General features: G+C 35.8%; 1 protein-coding gene across 2 annotated transcripts in view; it reads right to left on the bottom strand.

Annotated features, from left to right (window-relative positions):
• Hr39 (Nuclear hormone receptor FTZ-F1 beta) overlaps positions 1-17,235 on the bottom strand; it is a 331,622-nt gene that overhangs the window by 255,067 nt on the left and 59,320 nt on the right. The window contains exon 1 of one of the 2 annotated variants that reach the window (XM_081764183.1): positions 16,454-16,769. The exons of the other annotated variant lie outside the window; for it this stretch is intronic. The gene's annotated coding sequence lies outside the window, so the exon portion shown is untranslated. Of the gene's footprint in view, positions 1-16,453; positions 16,770-17,235 lie in introns of those variants that run through there. 2 annotated transcript variants of the gene reach the window in all.

Genomic DNA, 17,235 nt, shown 5'->3' on the forward strand with positions numbered 1-17,235 from the left:
CGATACGTAAGAGAATGGTGTCGCCACCAGTTGTGCCATCGGTAGCGCAACCAGTGGCCTAATGTAATAAGAGTACGGAAGACCTAATTTTTAATTTAGTTCAATGAGTAAAAATACAACGATTTAATTCAATTTACATATCAATAAAAGAAGTGAATAAAGATACGAATCATTGAAGATCACTCTGGCTCTCAACAATCTATATATATACAAATGCAGAAAATACTTTTGATGTCAACAAAGCATTTATACTGATGTTTAATGAGTTAGTAATGTACGAAAAACAATCTATATAGTTTGAGATACAGGGAAATTTTACCATTAATTAACACGATTTGTGGCATTTTTTGCTCTTAAATGTATTAATTTATTTTGGTTTAAACCAATTTTTTAAACATCTGGTTTAAACCAGCCAACTTTGTCAAATAATCAGATATTTTCTTCTCAATGTACTAATAACTTCATTTTCCTCTTTTTACAATACTTTCATTTACTTTTCTGTCTATTACAGTCGAGTTCTGGAACTTAAACTTTACGCACTTTCATGGTAACTAGAGCTCTGGAACTTTGTATAGTTATGTAAATCCTATGACAATATAATACTTTCACACAATTTTCGCTGTGTCATCGTTTCGCTCTAAAATTACGTATTTAGAAATTAAGTACCTAGCGCCTGCTGTTTATACAACCCACACCACACCTAAGTGCAGTTGGTTGCACATGATTAGGCGTTCTGCTTGACTATCAACAAGTTCGGAAATTTTTCTTTCCGTCATAAGAAAGAAGACAAAAAATAACGTAGTAAAACGACAATTTTATAAAGTGCAATTAAAGGAAGAAAACCAAAAAAAAATCCTTTTGGTGGAAGAATTCAGTGTCATTGCTGTATTAAGAAAGTTTTAAGAAACGGCAGTATCCTCAGAAAACAAACGGAAACGATGTCCACCACAGGAATCGAATTAGGAACCCCACGAACCAGAGGTAAGCGCCCTACCACTGAGCCACTATGCCCCTCCCCCAATTTTAACGATTGTTAACAAAATTGGCAATTGGTGTTTGGAAAATCTCATTGGGTGGATAGCTTACCTTTCAGAAAATTATCAGAGCTGGCTCAGTCTAATTTAGATTATACGTAACAAGCGTATGACATGCTGCAGCTTTAACAAGTAAAATAAAAACATATTCTACAGGACAGAATAAAAGACAACTACCTATAATGTATGTCTCTTACCTTTGAACCTGACCTTTTGCTTCGGTCAAGTTATACGGAGGACTGACCCTGCTGACATGCGAAGTGCAAGGAACCTACCATACCGTTATTTATAAGCACTCTTGTTTGCTATTGATACAAATAATATTGAATCATTCTCGAGAAACTACAGTTCGCGTGAACGTCTCTTATAACTGCCAGACGCCAGTCAACCGTTTGTATCTAATAGACTGGTAACACGGCACGAAAACACCATTCAATGTTACTTCAGCACTGTCTAGTGATGTCGCCGTAAATGGATTAGAAAAGAAGAAGACCAGACTATGCACAAGAAGTCGATTTTTGTTTTTCAGTTAGTCATCGGAATATACAAAGAACAAACTGTCAATTGCAACTGATTCCAGACAACTTGAGAATTTTTTCTTAAACAAAAGAAAAAAATCATCGCCGCGGAAACAAAAGTTTATCATTCCTGTAATCAAACTTTTTGGCGAGGCGAGATAGTGTGGTGAAGAACGGCCTATACAGTAAGTGAATCGCCAACTGCACATGACTCAAGCCTTTGTTAAGGTTAGCAGAGATGGAGTGGGTCAACAGGACGTGACCCACTGAGACTCACCACCCACCGTGACCCATTTTGATAGGGTGACCATAATTTTAACAGCTAAAAACGGAACAAATTAAACAAGCAGTAAACCACTATATATATATATATATTCACATAAACATAATGGAACTTTCCCACTAGTCACCGTTCTCTAATGCATTTTTACATTGTTCGAAAAGGGCATGAATTTCAATAGTTTGAGGTTGGTTGGTCAGCAAAGTATCGCCGACAACTTGTCAGAAGAATAAATAGTCTGCAATATGGGGAAAACTGGATGAGCATCAGGGAAGAGTACCATGGGTACAAAGATTTTAAGAAAGTTAAGAAATCTCACTGATGAACGCAAGTTGAAGCATGCCACACTACGTGAAAGAGTAAAAAGATTTAGAATGTAAGCTATCGTCAGACTGTACGAAACAAATCACTCGCAATTCGAGTAATATTCACACAACTTATTCGTCATTAAATTATTTGTTATTCAATATAATTAATCTTTACTGAGTTATTTAATTATTCACTACTCGAACATTTCATCCTTAATCAAATGATTATTTGAACTGTATCGTTACTCAAATTCTTGTTGGAACAATTATTTATTGAAAACAATTCAAAAAATTATTTGAGATTGAAATATTAATTATTCGTTATTCAGATACACTGCGTTCTTATTCACATGATTATTCAAACCATAATTGGTTACTCAAATAATTATTCGAACAATTATGCGTTATTTAAAACAATATTCAAGTAATTGTGCGTTATTCAAATCATTAATCAAACAATTATTCGTTATTAAATTATTATTCAAACAATCATGTGTTATTCAATTATATTAAAATACTTATTCAAATCATTAATCAAACAATTATTCGTTATTAAAATCATTATTCAAATAATTATGCGTTATTCAATTTATTATTCAAACACTTATTCAAATTATCAATCAAACAATTATTCGTTATTAAATTATTATTCAAACAATTATGTGTTATTCAATTATATTCAAACACTTATTCAAATCATTAATCAAACAATTATTGGTAACTAAAATCATTAAACAAACAATTATTCGTTATTAAAAATTATTATTCAAACAATCATGCGTTATTCAAATCCAATTATGCGTTATTCAGTTCATTATTCAAACAATTATGAGTTATTCACATCTAGTTATGCGTTAGTCAAATCATTATTCATTATTCATTTTTCAAATCAATATTCGAACAGTTATTTTATATTTCAAACCATAATTCGACTGTTTCATATTCCAATAATTACTTGCTATTCAAAGAACTGTTGTCAAATTCCGCGTTATTTAAATCATTATTCGCGCAATCTTTCCTTATTCAAATCATTATTTGAGTAATAACTCGTTATTAAAATCGTTCTTCGAACAATGATTTATTATCCGATCTGTTCGTAGAACCTACTGCTCCAATATTCGAAATGAAATTATTTTAATTTAACACCACTATTGAGGGTCTATTATTTTGATCATATGTTTTTTTCTTCAGAATGCGTATTCGAAGGAAGAACCACCGACTAGTGCAACTGTATGCATATAAAACCATTGAATGCACTACGCACACAAATCAATACTAAGCGGATTTTCCCTAGCTTGAAAAAACGAAAGAAAAAACTGATGGAGAAGAAAGGGGGTTAAGTGGTTCGATCCGATCTTCCTCCCCTAAATGTGAGTGAGTCATACTGCAGAAATGGGTGGCGTACTAGTCCGTCGCACAGACTGCATGGATTACAGACGCCAGACAACCTGTCCGAGAAGTGGTGTATTTCCTGTATTTATGAGTCTTATTATGGAAGACACAGTTCTTAAAGGGAATATTTCTTTTTTTAAAAAAAGTAAATAAATAAAAACGCAACTCCAGCAAATATAAATACAATGGGGCTATCTTGCGTTTCCGTCCTGCCACTTATCTGATTAGTGTTCTGAAACTTCTATTTTCCATTCAAAAAATTCAACCACTAGGTGTCTGAAGAAGCACTGTGCTCTTCAGAAGAAAATGAAAACCTCTAATGGTCAAAAATGAACCTGTTTCAATATATAAGAATGATGAACCACCTGATGGCATGAGATTGAAAATAAATGTCTGAATCATTAAACGGTGTGTTCTGGAGCATTCTAGACTCGTCTAAATGAGCTATTTTATCTTTTCAGACTCTCGAATAGTTTTGGGAATTGAAGGGCACAGAACCTTTCAACTAGAGAGATGAAAAGTTTTCTTCTTACTCACTTCAACCATAGATAGGTTGGTGGGCAACATGGAAATTTTAAAACTTTTTTCTCGCTTGAGAGAGCTGTTTTATACTTTGATAAAAATCTCTTCTTCGTAACTGCATCTAGATGTTCTATCCTTGGTCTTCCTCTTCCTGGTTTAGCTTCTACCTTTTACTCTATTAGCACGGTGATCCAATAGGAGAGTCGAATAAGATAGCCAAGCATGATGTTTCTTCTTTATCCTATTATCTCATGATCAGTCGTTTTTCATTAGCTTCCTTTAGTACGTCTTCATTCCTTTTCCTTTCGGTTCATGACACGCACAGCATTCTGTGCCAACACCATATTTCAAATGTTTCCAGCTTGGATATTTCAAATTTTCTCAATGTCCACGTCTCTGATCCGTAAAGCGCCACGTTCCATACCAGGGTATTAATAAATCGTTTTCGAAAGTCGAACGACACATTTCTTGATGTTAGCACCCCTCTTTTCCTATTAGAATACTTCTTTAGCCTGCGCTTTTCTGGAAGTTTACGTCTTTTGGAGATGAGAAGTACATGTTCAAAATTCGAGACAGACGACAAGACAAATTTTTTAAGTCCCGTAGCCAACACTAGTTCACCCAAGTTTTTGATCTCAAACATTGTTTTCATGTTACACGCTTCATAGTATAAAAACTATAAACTGATGAAGTGATTGTACGAACACACATATTTAAGAGTCTTTATCCCTGCGAAATTAAAATACCGCTAATTTTACAGTAATTATGTGATATCTTCAAATAGATAGAAGATAATCGAAATGTGGAACAAGAGCGCCCTAGAGAATAATATTTTATATGAGATACCATTATCACAACTCACTTATCTGCTTTCGATTTCGAGTCATTTTGAAAATCGGCATTTATTTTCGCGTTTCTAAACGGTTGAAAACGGAAAGCCACTAGGTGACTTGTGATAACGGTACCTCACGCAAAATAATTTTGTCTAGGGCGCTCTTGTTCCATATTTCAATTATCTTTTATCTGTTTGAAGATATCACATAATTACTGTAAAATTAGCGGTATTTTCATTTCGCAGGGATGAAGACTCTTAAGTTTTACGTCCCACGTTCAATGCCAGTTAGGCTAAAGGAGACGGTGATGATGAGAAATGAATGAAATGGTTGAATAAAGAAAGTGGGAGGAAACGGGAAAACCCCGAGAGAAAACCCACGAGTACGGTGTTTGTCCACCACAAAGTCTACACGGCACGAGCTGGGATCGAACCAGGGACCCTAAGCACCGGAGGTGAACGCTCTACCACTGAGCCACCGTGCCCCTAAAATATCATGTAGTCCATGTATCCTCATAATTAATACGAAAATTGGGCTAAAGACCGGGAAATACTGAGGCGCTGAGGGCCTTGAAGAACTGTGAAAATCTGAAATTTGGGGATGCTAGAAAGTTGAGATAGATACAGATAAGTATGACGCTGAGATTAACAAGGCTCGAAAAAATTACTGTTTTCTTTTTTCTGAAGATAACTCATATAGTTCCTCAATTACGACTGACACTGATCTAAATCAAGGATGGTCAACTACGGGCCCGCGGGCCACATGCGAGGTCTTCTCGTGCGACTCTCGAGAAGTGTTAGCGTTTTTATACATTTTGTCGAGTACATTAAACTTTTTAAAATAGTTAAAATATACCGACTAGGACTAACACACAAAAAGGGATGTATGCTTTAGGCGCGGAAACCAAAATTAAATTTAAGCTTCATTAGTTAGGTTAGTGTTTTATTTAATTTATTTGGTTACGTTAGATATCTAAAGTTATGCTGCGGCGTGAAAAATGAGTGGCTGTGAATATTTTTAAACGTCTATATCATTGAGGACAGGTGTATGCTTTTACTTGTTTGTTTTTTTTCATTTTTTGCGTTTATTCCCATGTTTAAAAAATTATCCAAGATATTTTCACCCAACCGATGTTTTTCGACCAAAAGGGGTTTCCAAGACTCTTTGGAGGAAGTTTGTCGCTGAGAACCTGGCAACTCAGTCTGTGTCGGAGACTGGTGCATTATATCAGCATACTTCAGAATTGCAAACTATTTCCTCAAGAATTACATTATTTGTAGTTGTCTTTTTGAGTCGGTGCAATGAGTGTATATTATAAACGTAAGTTATCAAATGAAGTTGCGGCCCTCGCCACATAGAAATTTCTATAATGCGGCTCCTTAGTTTAAAGAAGTTGGTCATCACTGATTTTCATTAATAACAAATGTGAACTGCAACTAAAGTCGCAAAATTATACAGCTCTGTATATAGTCTGGATACATTTATAGGAATTTCCAAAGTTTCAAGGTCTTTTTAAAGCATTTTTTTTTATTTTATGGGAACTTGAAGAGATAAGAAAAAAAGGCTCATAAGATTTTTCTAGAGGACTATTGCACTCTATATATGACAGAAATGTATGAACACTACGCAAAAGCGACGAAAAAGACGGGATATTTTCGAAATGTGGGATAAAAAAGAATGGGGTATAATAAGCTGGATTGAACGGAAAACCACCGAGGAAGAATTATGAGTTGAGTTTATTTTAGTTTAGCGTCCCTTTCAGCAGCGAGGCTATATGAGACGTGGACCTATTAACGTGAAATCTGAACCACATGAGCTGCCGCCCGGAATCAAACCCGGGTCTCCCAAGGAAGAATTATGAATAGTAGTAGAGAAAAATGTATTTAAAATATTTAAAAACAGGAAGATACAATTTTGGGACATTGGCTAAGGAGGAACTATAACATGGTGGAAGGAAAAGCAGGGGAGATTGACGGACGGTACTAAAACAGAATATTCCTAAGGGAAGACAACGAGGTTAGCTAAAGAACGCGCTGCATGGAAGCTCCTCAGTTTTCATGAAGTGACCTCCCAGTAATAGAGAATATTTATCATGATGATGACGGTATTATTTCAATTTTACGTGAATGTTGCAAAGCTGTACAACATGAGAATGATGATTTTTATATAATCCCAGTACATTAAAGACCACACTATACAACTACTGTATCTTTTTACTTTAAAAAAGAGTTACTTTTCTTTTGCATTAGGTGAGAGCTAAACTAGTAACTGGAAATTGTACTGTGTACCATGTTCTAACGTTCTTCTACTCGCAATCACGCAAAAGTTTAACGGTACATTTTGCACAAAACACGATGCACATACTATATACCCACCGTTCTTTCTTCTTTTTAACACAATCTCTTTAGAAAATACAAGTCTAAATAATCGTACAGTGATCCGTTTATTGGAGTAGTCATTCCTATGGTGATCCTCTTATTCAAACTTGGGATCATGCGGACCAATGGTTTACGCCAGCCTCGTAACTACAAGAGATCTGGCCTTCAAAGATATGATTGAAATTAACATGTTTGGGCTTGAAAAAAATGACAAATTATGTCTCCCTAAATTATTCGAATAAATAAATAATTATTGCAATAAACGAATCATTGAGAATAATTATCCAATAAACGAATCCTTGTACGAATGGTTACTTTACTAAACGAATTACTGTGCCAACAATTATTAGAATAAACGAGTCACTGTGCAATTAATTACTCCAACAAACTTGCTTTTACGAATAATTATTGTCATAAAGATAACTAAAACCATCATTTTTAATTAACAAATGCTTACATATACGAGACACATTCAGAAAGTAAGTTACGAAAGCTGGCATGAGTTGTCAGATGGGGACGTGCTTGCGCAAGGAGTGTGGAAGGAACACGTAGTCATGTAACTTGGCGTGAGCGCACTTGTGTGGAGTTAGCGGTGATAGAATTGTGGTATGGTTAACATAGATACACGCACAGGCTCCCATTAAGTGCGAGGTACGTCTGATAATCAAGTTTCTCCACGCTAAGAAGCTGTCGTGTCAGAGTTGGGAATTGTATGGACCAGCAGTTGCCGCAAAGTGTCGCAATACCGTTCTGCAGTGATGATGTGCTCCTGGAATAAGAACTGGATGAAGGACCCTATCAGTTCCTGAAGACCGTGAACAAACATATATGCTCCATGAACTTTTCGGGCAGATAATTTAAGATTCACTGGCGAACCATTGTCAGCAGTGCATGGACTACTGATTGATTTATGGCGTCACATAAGGCACTTATATTTTGTTCCCGATGATGATTTGATCGAGGAACTAATGGTAACGCAGCAGAAAGATCAAAACGGACGCTAGGCGTTTTTTGTGCTTTGCTTTCAGTTATTTTGGAACCTATTTACGATTTAGATTTCTGGGGTTTCGGCATCTATGGCCATTTAGCCCATCACATATTAGGGATGACATACGTCGGCGAGCACACTATCCAGGGAAAAGGAAGGAAGAAAGGATTGGGGAAGGAAGGAAGCGGCCTGGGCCCTATAAGTTAGGTACCACCCCGGCATTTGCATGAGCTATGAATGAGGAAAACCCAGGAAAACCTAATTCAAGGTGGCTGGCCTGAAAAAGCGTTTTACACTTTTTCGATCGTGTCCACACCGGGAGTCGAACCCGGACCGCTCGCACCGAAGGCGAGAGCGTTAGCGACTATGCTACGCGGGGCCACCTGCAGAATTCCTTTCTGCACATTTTTCACAAATTCAGGTGTAAACATGGGCAGTCGGCCACTATCCACTATTCATTGATGAGCTTCCAGGCAAACTGTTTTACACTCATTGTTGCTCACATTCGTTATTTCTGTTGTCAACTAGGATTGCTTTTGCGCCGAGAAGCGCTCAGTTTCATAGTACATGAAGTAAAACAACCAAACTTGTTTAGTTTGTATCTGGTTTAACAACTGAAAGAGCCCGACAAGGCTAAACATTACGCTATTGTACATAGTGGATATGGTAACCCGAAGATTTTTGGACCTATTGATGTACTTCAAGATGGAAGAAGCCTGGTTTACCTGTCTGATTATGTGAACACATAAGACGAGACAATGTTCTTTTGAAAAATGACTCAGTACACGATCAGAAAATTGTCGTTTAGTGCTCAGTGTCAGGAAAATGAAAATGGTCCAACTTTCTTCGAGTCAATTGTGAAAACCAAAGTGCACCTGAACATAGCTAAACTATTATATAACCAACTAACGTCACGGTAAATCAAAAACTGCTTTTTTTCAACCAAGATGGGAAACATTCCACTCTCATGAGTCACTGATGCTGCTTCGTAATTGAACTGTCACCAAGCGGTTATGGCCACCACAGTCTCCTGACTTGTCCACGTACGACGGGAAAGTTTAAAAGGAAAATGTACGCCAATCAACCTGGAAGAACTTAAAGAAAACAACTCGAACACTATCAGCAGCATCACGAGCAAAGAACTGTGCCCAGATCCCAGAAGTACTTGAAATGAACAGGGACCAATTTCACATCTTTTATGACACGTAAGTACATAATCACAACTTCCCTGTAATAATATGTATTGATAATACTGTTTCGGTATTGGGCTACTTTTGCGTGGTCCAATCTGTGCATATAGATAGGTGATGAATAACATTGTTAGGAAGTTAAAAAAAAAATGATGATAAATCTAACTAAATAAATAAATACAGGAAAAAGAACCTGTATTAGTCGACAATATGGCTGCGATCCATTATTCAAATAGCACTCACAAAACGCTAACAAACACCACACTGAAGAAATGACAGTATAAAATGCAAAATAGAATTTCAGCACGTGCTTGTCAACAAAAGATCGGCCTCATCGTTCGCAATACGGAAGTTGGACGTATCCAAGGGAAAAACTCTTAACCGAAAACCGTAAAGTGTATGTCAACACTAACAGGTGTTGCGGATGGCAAAAAGAGGATTTCAAGTACACTTTAAGTGAAATCTACACCATCCTCTTTCTGCCGTTTTCACAGCACAAACAGTAAAATCCAGCAATACTAACTACCTAGAAGAAACTTCAAACAGAAAAGGGCATCTTTTAATATGGAGTTCAACTGTGTTGTTTAGTAATTTGAGTATAACTGTTCATTTATTTATATAAACAACTATTTACACTAAATTCTTATTAAGTTGAAATTTTTGGATAATCTAAACTCCATCTGAAACGAACTAGAACTCGAGTATGAATTAGCCAATAAATTCATAGGTTCACACAGTTTATCGAGTTTTATGCAAAATGCACAATGTCAATTCATCCTAAACGACCAATGCTGGTTTCTGAGTTATGTAACAATAAAACAGTTTTTTTTTTTTTTTTAATATCTAAAACTTTGACGAACTAGTGTTACCCACAAGACTCGTGAAATTTTCGTCTTGACTCGAATTTTTGAAAATGTACTTGTCTCGTTTTTTAAGGCGAAAAGAGAAATTTCTTATCTCGTGTGTAAAAGTAACAGACAAAAATGCTGATCTGGTCGATTGGACTAATTTGTATTTAACATACAAAATATGTCCTTTGTCAGCAACAAGGTGACATAGGACAAGACCTACAGTCAGGAGGCGTTCATAGATTTTTTTTTTCCCCAGGAGGAAGGGTTGGCAAGAGATCGACACAAACTCAGTAGCGAATACACATACACAAACCAGGGGGATACCCACGGTGGTCCACTGGGTCCGGAACCCCCAACCCCCCCCCAAAAAAAACTCCGGAACTCGACTAACATTTGTAGACTTTCTTAAACCGAACAATATTTGTTTAACAGAGAAATGATTGATGTAGGCTGAACATTTGATTTTATGCATCATCTGTGCTTTTCTTATAAAAATAATCTAGTTCTATACTTTAAAAAAATATATATAGGTGGCAGTAATTAACAATTACTTATCGCCTTTTCGGATACAGAATAAGGCAGATTCAATATTACATACAACTACTGGACCTCTTCCCCCCAAAAAAATACTTTGAAACTCTCCCAGCAAACATTTCTGGTGTTCGCCTGACACACACATTCCTTGATGCATGCGTACACGCAGCGCCGGATCTACAGGGGGGGGGGGGCAATCAGAGCATTTGCCCCAGGGCGCAGTTGGTTGAGAGTATGTAGGGGATGCCATTTCGATACAAGATCAACGCTGGCAAGTTTGGCTCAGGCCGTATGGACGATGAATGAAGAAAATGGAAGGACACGAGAGAGCCCCGAGAAAACCCACTTACACGAGTCAAATAAGAGGAATAAAAGCGTTTCCAACATTTATTGATGTTTACTGGAATTAGTTTAATTATTTTACACTTTGTCAGGTCAAAAATGAAGCAATTAGTCCTATGAAAAGTGCCGAAAAGACGTTTTTCCTGTCTTAATTGGTTGGTATTACTTTTTTACGAGTAATGATTAAATTTTGTCAAATGCAATCGGTTCTGATTTTAATTAATGAAGATAATAAAGGTAGCTGAATGTACTAAACATATTTTTAAGTAGATTTTAATATATACATTTTAAACGATACTATTTCTTAATTAACCCTTTAGTGGGCAGTGTTGCTCTCAAGCAACATCGCATTCTATTGCGTTGTCCGCACGAATTATAACTTCAGTGATCATTTAATTGGCATTATTGCTTTCATACAATATTCATATACATGATTTGCGGATCGCTTCTTTAGATACTTCTAATCTTCGTCAATAGGGGAATTCAAATTTAGTATTAGAGAAGCTTTATCTCCTATGTTCCGCGAAAGTTCTTTTTTTATTATTATTTTTTATTTGCGGTTTCTTGCCCTGTAGGAAAATATTACAACGAAACTGTTGGTAATTACTGCGAGTATTCTTATGATATTTTACCACAATAGGGCAATGCTGCTCAGTAGCTACACGTAAGACCTATTTTATGGCAACGTTGCTTTGAAATAAACACCCTGTATTTTGTAACCAAAGTACAAAAATACTTTAAAAATTACGAAATTATGATCAGGTAGACATGGTTCAACCATAAAAGCAAACCAAACATTTTAATGGCAATGCTATCAATGCTTGCCAATTAAAGGATTAAGAAAGGAAATTACATAAAATCAGTCGGAACGTAACATTTGCCTCCAGGTGTCTTCTGAAGATACTGAGGCAAGTTTGCAAATTACTTTGTGCAAAATGTTAATTATTTCTCGAAACTTTGTCAGTAATCTGACAATGTTATAATTGTTGTAGAAAATGGAAAAGAAATATGAAACAAAATTACCCCGCAGTTAGATTGGTTTCATACACACGATTCTGTTTGTTTTTCCGTTCCTTTTCTTAACCAAAGTTATTCGTTATAGAACTAGAGTATCTCTTCGATTTAAAGAGCACTCACTACCAATAACGACACCACCCCTACTGCATATGGAAAATAACGAGAGAAAAAAAGTTGATTAGTGCGTTGATGATACTAATACTTGGCCAAGTGAAATATCAAACAAACAAAGGTGCTATTTTGTACAAAATTTCATGGTTTCGTCATGGAATACAGACAACATAGACTTTTCTTATATAACCAGAGAAGGAAGGTGATTAACTCATGACATGTAGAGTTCTTTCAAACGGGGAGAAAACCAAATGGTCCTGGTTCGTGTATTCAAAAAGTGAAAATGCTCTCTTTTGCTTTCCCTGTAAGTTATTTTCTGACTCCAAACTATTATTACCTGTCATCTTCGTTTTCTTGTGCCATATCAAAATTAGAAAGTTCTGGGTTTAAAGCAGGGGCGGATCCAGGACGGACTTCTGGGGGGGCGGTAGGTCGTAATACTGCTACTTAGAGCTACTTTTAAGAGCTCTCGGATGGGTTTTATTTATATATAAAATAAGAAAGTTTTCTCTTCTGGGGGGCAATCGCCCCGATCGCCCCCCCTGGATCTGCCTCTGGTTTAAAGATTGGAAGGAAATATCTGAAAGAACACCAAATTATGAAAATTCGGTCTTCCATGAGAAGTTTGTTGTGCAATGGAAGTGCCCACTAAACTTCGTCAATTTAGACAAAGGAGTGGACAAAGAACTTCAAGAATGCATTACAACAGAAAAAAGATAAGTGGAAGGAGGTTTTGTCCATAATTATTGATGCGGTGTTATTTTTGTAACTTTTGAATACATTTAGTAGTTAGTTTCAAGCTCATATCTGGACACAAATTTCAGTAAAAGTTATAAAATGGAGAAAAATGACAAATAAATTAAACTTTTTAAAATATATATTTTAAAAAGTTTAATTTATTTGTCATTTTTAACCTAAGATCTGTTCCAAATCCTAACATATGGTATTTAGACTTGGGGACGCAATATTTGGTAGATCCGGCCCTGCGTACACATAACATTTCAAGTACGTAAAACAACAATTATTTACACATACAGTACAGCTGCATTACGTACAGTAAATATATCACTGTAAACAAATAACGTATTAAATACTATAGGATTTTATTTGTGTGAATAAGCAAATCTGTTCTGACATGTATTTTGAAGAATTGAACCCCGTCCGAAATTAACTTTGGGTTCATAACCTGCACGTAAATCAGTGTTAAGTGTCAACATGGCATGGAAAGTCTATTAATTATATTCGAATATTAATTTTAAAAGCACATTTCCTTCAGCATAACAAAACTACAAAGTTATCCTATTTCGAAAATCTAGTAGAAGGCAATTGCACCCGTTTACCGCACTCTGCAGGTGGCCACGCCTAGAGTTTGAACTGGAATCTGAACCACTATAATACAGTCGATGCTCTCCCTTTATCACTCAAGCTCTAGATCTCCTTCATCAAATAAGTTCCAAAAATTAGAATTGCATTTTTCATAATACTATTAATAATGATTTCCAATCTTTGCGTATATAGCTTCATTCAATACATAACATTTTCTGTAACATGGGGCGGGGCGGGAATTCTCGTGCATTCTTGTAAATTTAAGCCCTTTTACTAAAAGAGGTATGTTGTCGCCATTGTATACGAAAGAAACAGTGGTACTTTTCTGGAGACAGTAAAAGAGAATAAGAGAGAGAGTAGATATAACTCTCTTAGGAAACACACCATACAAGGTAGACAAACGCAAATTTTTTACTAGATACCACAAGTGACAAGTAGGGAGCTACACAGCATTCTAATATAAGATGGTGTAACGAAATTGGGTAGCACTGCGGATAACCTGAAAACAAATTATCCAAGATCGATGGTTGTCAAAAAGCAGGGTGGAAAAAAATCATGAATTTTTTCAAAAAAATCATTTTTGTTGATTTTTTTGATTTAAATCGATTTTTTTGATTAAATCAAATCTTTTTCTTCGATAATACAAGTCGCGAACTGAAGAAAAAACATTAAGAATTAGTATTAAATGTTAATTATGTCATTTATGTGAAAGTATTGGGTTTTAATTTTGAAATAATTCCCAATCGTTAACCTATTTCAATTCCAAACAATGTTTCTTAAGCATTAAGGAAAAAGTACAGCAATGTATATCAACATGACACTTTTCTTTTCACGAAAGCTACTGATATTTGGCAGGGGCATATTTTTAAACAATTGGAACTAGCTAGCAGCACGAAATACATATAAAGTACATAAATTTCGCCTAAAATTAACTAACTAACTATGACCTACGGAACCCGGAGGTTCAATGACATTTTCACAAAAGCTCTCCTGACTTCTATCCTTAGTTAACTGAATCCAGTTTCTATTTTGTATTCTTATTTCTGTGAGATCCATCTTAATATTGTCCTCCCATCTGCGCCTAGGTCTTCCTAATGGTCGTTTTCCGATTGGACTTCCAGTTAAAACTTTGAAAGTGTTCCTACTTTCTTCCATTCTCGCTACATGTCCTGCCCATCTGAGCCTCCAAGATTTGATGACCCTAACAATGTTTGGTGAATGGTATAAATTATGCAGTTCCTCATCGTGAAGTTTTCGCCATTCCTCATTTCCGTTCCTTTTGGTTCCGAATATTCGTTTCAGGATTTTATTCTCAAACACTTTCAATCTGCATTCTTTCCTCAGCGTAAGCGACCATGTTTCATAACCATACAGCACAACAGGCATAATTATCGTTTTATATATTTTAAAGCTTCAAATTCCTCGACACAATTCGCGACGATAAGAGATTTTGAACTGAATAATAACACGAATTTCCTGTAGGAATTCCAAAATAAAATTCAAGATGATCAGTTCCAGAAGATACAACACTTGTGATTGTTAAAAATATGCTCTATGTGACGTGAAAAACAGTTCAAATGTGAGTTGTCCGTGCATTTAAGACATCTATACATAGCAGGCACGTTTTTATATTCTTCTGTTGGTTATTTTATTTCCTTTGACAATTTTTCCTGCACAGGCGCGGCAAATTTTCTGCGATCACATCGCAGATCGCGGCATGTTCTGCAATGGGGTCAAGTATCCATTTTATCATAAGTATTATTCGATATTTTAACGCATCCAAAATTTCTCGTATTACGATCCCGAGGAACTTCTATGTATTTAGTACATAAATTTCGCCCAAAATTTTAAAATCTTTTTTTTGTTTGTTTGTTTGTTTGTTTGTTTCGGAGAGGGGATCGGACCCCTCTAAATACGCCCATATTATCTGGAAACAAAACAAATGGACGTGGACACAAAAGAGTCTTCATCTTAAATGTCCATGGTGATTTCCCCGTTGGAATAGAAATTTTAAAACACTGTGTTACAAAGAGAAGGAAGCAGGGTTCACCCGTAATCCGTTCAAACGGGATTTTCCCTGATAGTTCCCTACATGATACTCGTTTTCATACTGTGCTTACATACATTGAGTCTCATTGTATTATGATTATTATCTTCCATAATCGGAATAACAGAAGAGAAACGGGATTTTACTTACTTTCACTTTAAATTAATTCATTTCGGAATTTGATTTAAATCAACGATTTTTATTAAAAAAAATCAAGTGATTTAAATCTTGATTAAAATCGTGATTTAAATCAGACTGATTTAAATCAATCCACCCTGTCAAAAAGTATAGGAAAAACCTTAATCTAGCAATGGATCGACAATTGTTGATAATGGTAAATATGCGTTTCAAATACAAATAACTCTCACCACTATACTCATGTGATTTCAGTTCTCCTTCTTGATATCTGAGCGTTTGAGGTTAAGAAATAAACGCTTATAACCTTGTTCAGAGATATGATATGTTTAACCCTGTAGCTGTAAGAATTTCTAAAAAACAAAGTTAGTTAAACTAAAATTTACTGCTCTTGGGTATAAGTGGGTAAAATTTACTGCTACGTCTGGGTATAACGGTTCTACGAACTGGAAATATTTTAACAACGTTCGAACCGTCTGGATAGCACCACTGGAAAAAGGTGTACAGCAACGAATGCAATTACAAAACAACATTCAAGACAAAGAAATATATAAACATCAAACAAACAATACAGCTAAGAATGGAAAATATGTTTAGAGATTTTACTGGTACTTTTTATTATTATTATTATTATTTTAATTCCTTACCGTCACGTAATTAAAAAAGACTTTCGACGAACAACTTCGAAGGACCACCACCACCAAACGATTAAACACCTGAACAAAAGATCAACAACCGCGAAAGATCACTCGCAGAACAACACACAACAACACACTTGTTCAGCATTATTTCTTCTCAGAAAAATAACACCACAATCACTCAGGTAACCAATGAATTTCTTTTGACAGCTTTCTCACATAGTTCTCAGGGTTTTCTTACTTTAAAAAAAAAAATCATAGTGTACAAAGGTCGAAATTAAGATGAAAGGAGAAAAGAAAAGTTTCGGCATACGAGCCTCCTCGTTTGTGGAGGTCAACCTCCTCTCACGCTGTTCCGACTGCAACGAACACAACGAGGCAACTTCTTTACCTGGTGCAAAGGGGAAAAGAAAGGATGGAGAATCCGCTCCTCAAGGGAGAAGAGCTACGAAACACAAAGGTTACCAATTCATTGGATTTTTCACTAACTATAATATCTCGTCAACATATCATAATCATTTGTGAAGGTTCTAGCTCCTTGCGTAACAGGAAAGCACAGGGTTTATCATCAGATAGAGCTCACGAGGCGTGACGAGAAATAAGGTTTAATCTTCTAGTCTCGATTATCGAAAAGAATTTCTCATCTCGTTTTGTAATTAATGCTTTGATTTTTTATTTTCTTAATTTTATCGAGAAATTTCCAAAAATCCTTCCGCCTCCCAAGAGGTCCACGAAGGGTGTGGTATAACAACATTTAAACCATATTTCGTATTATTGTAGTATATTGCATA

The sequence above is a fragment of the Thermobia domestica genome, chromosome 7 (genome assembly GCF_964235325.1).
Source record: "Thermobia domestica chromosome 7, izTheDome1.hap1.1, whole genome shotgun sequence".
NCBI lineage: Eukaryota > Metazoa > Arthropoda > Insecta > Zygentoma > Lepismatidae > Thermobia > Thermobia domestica.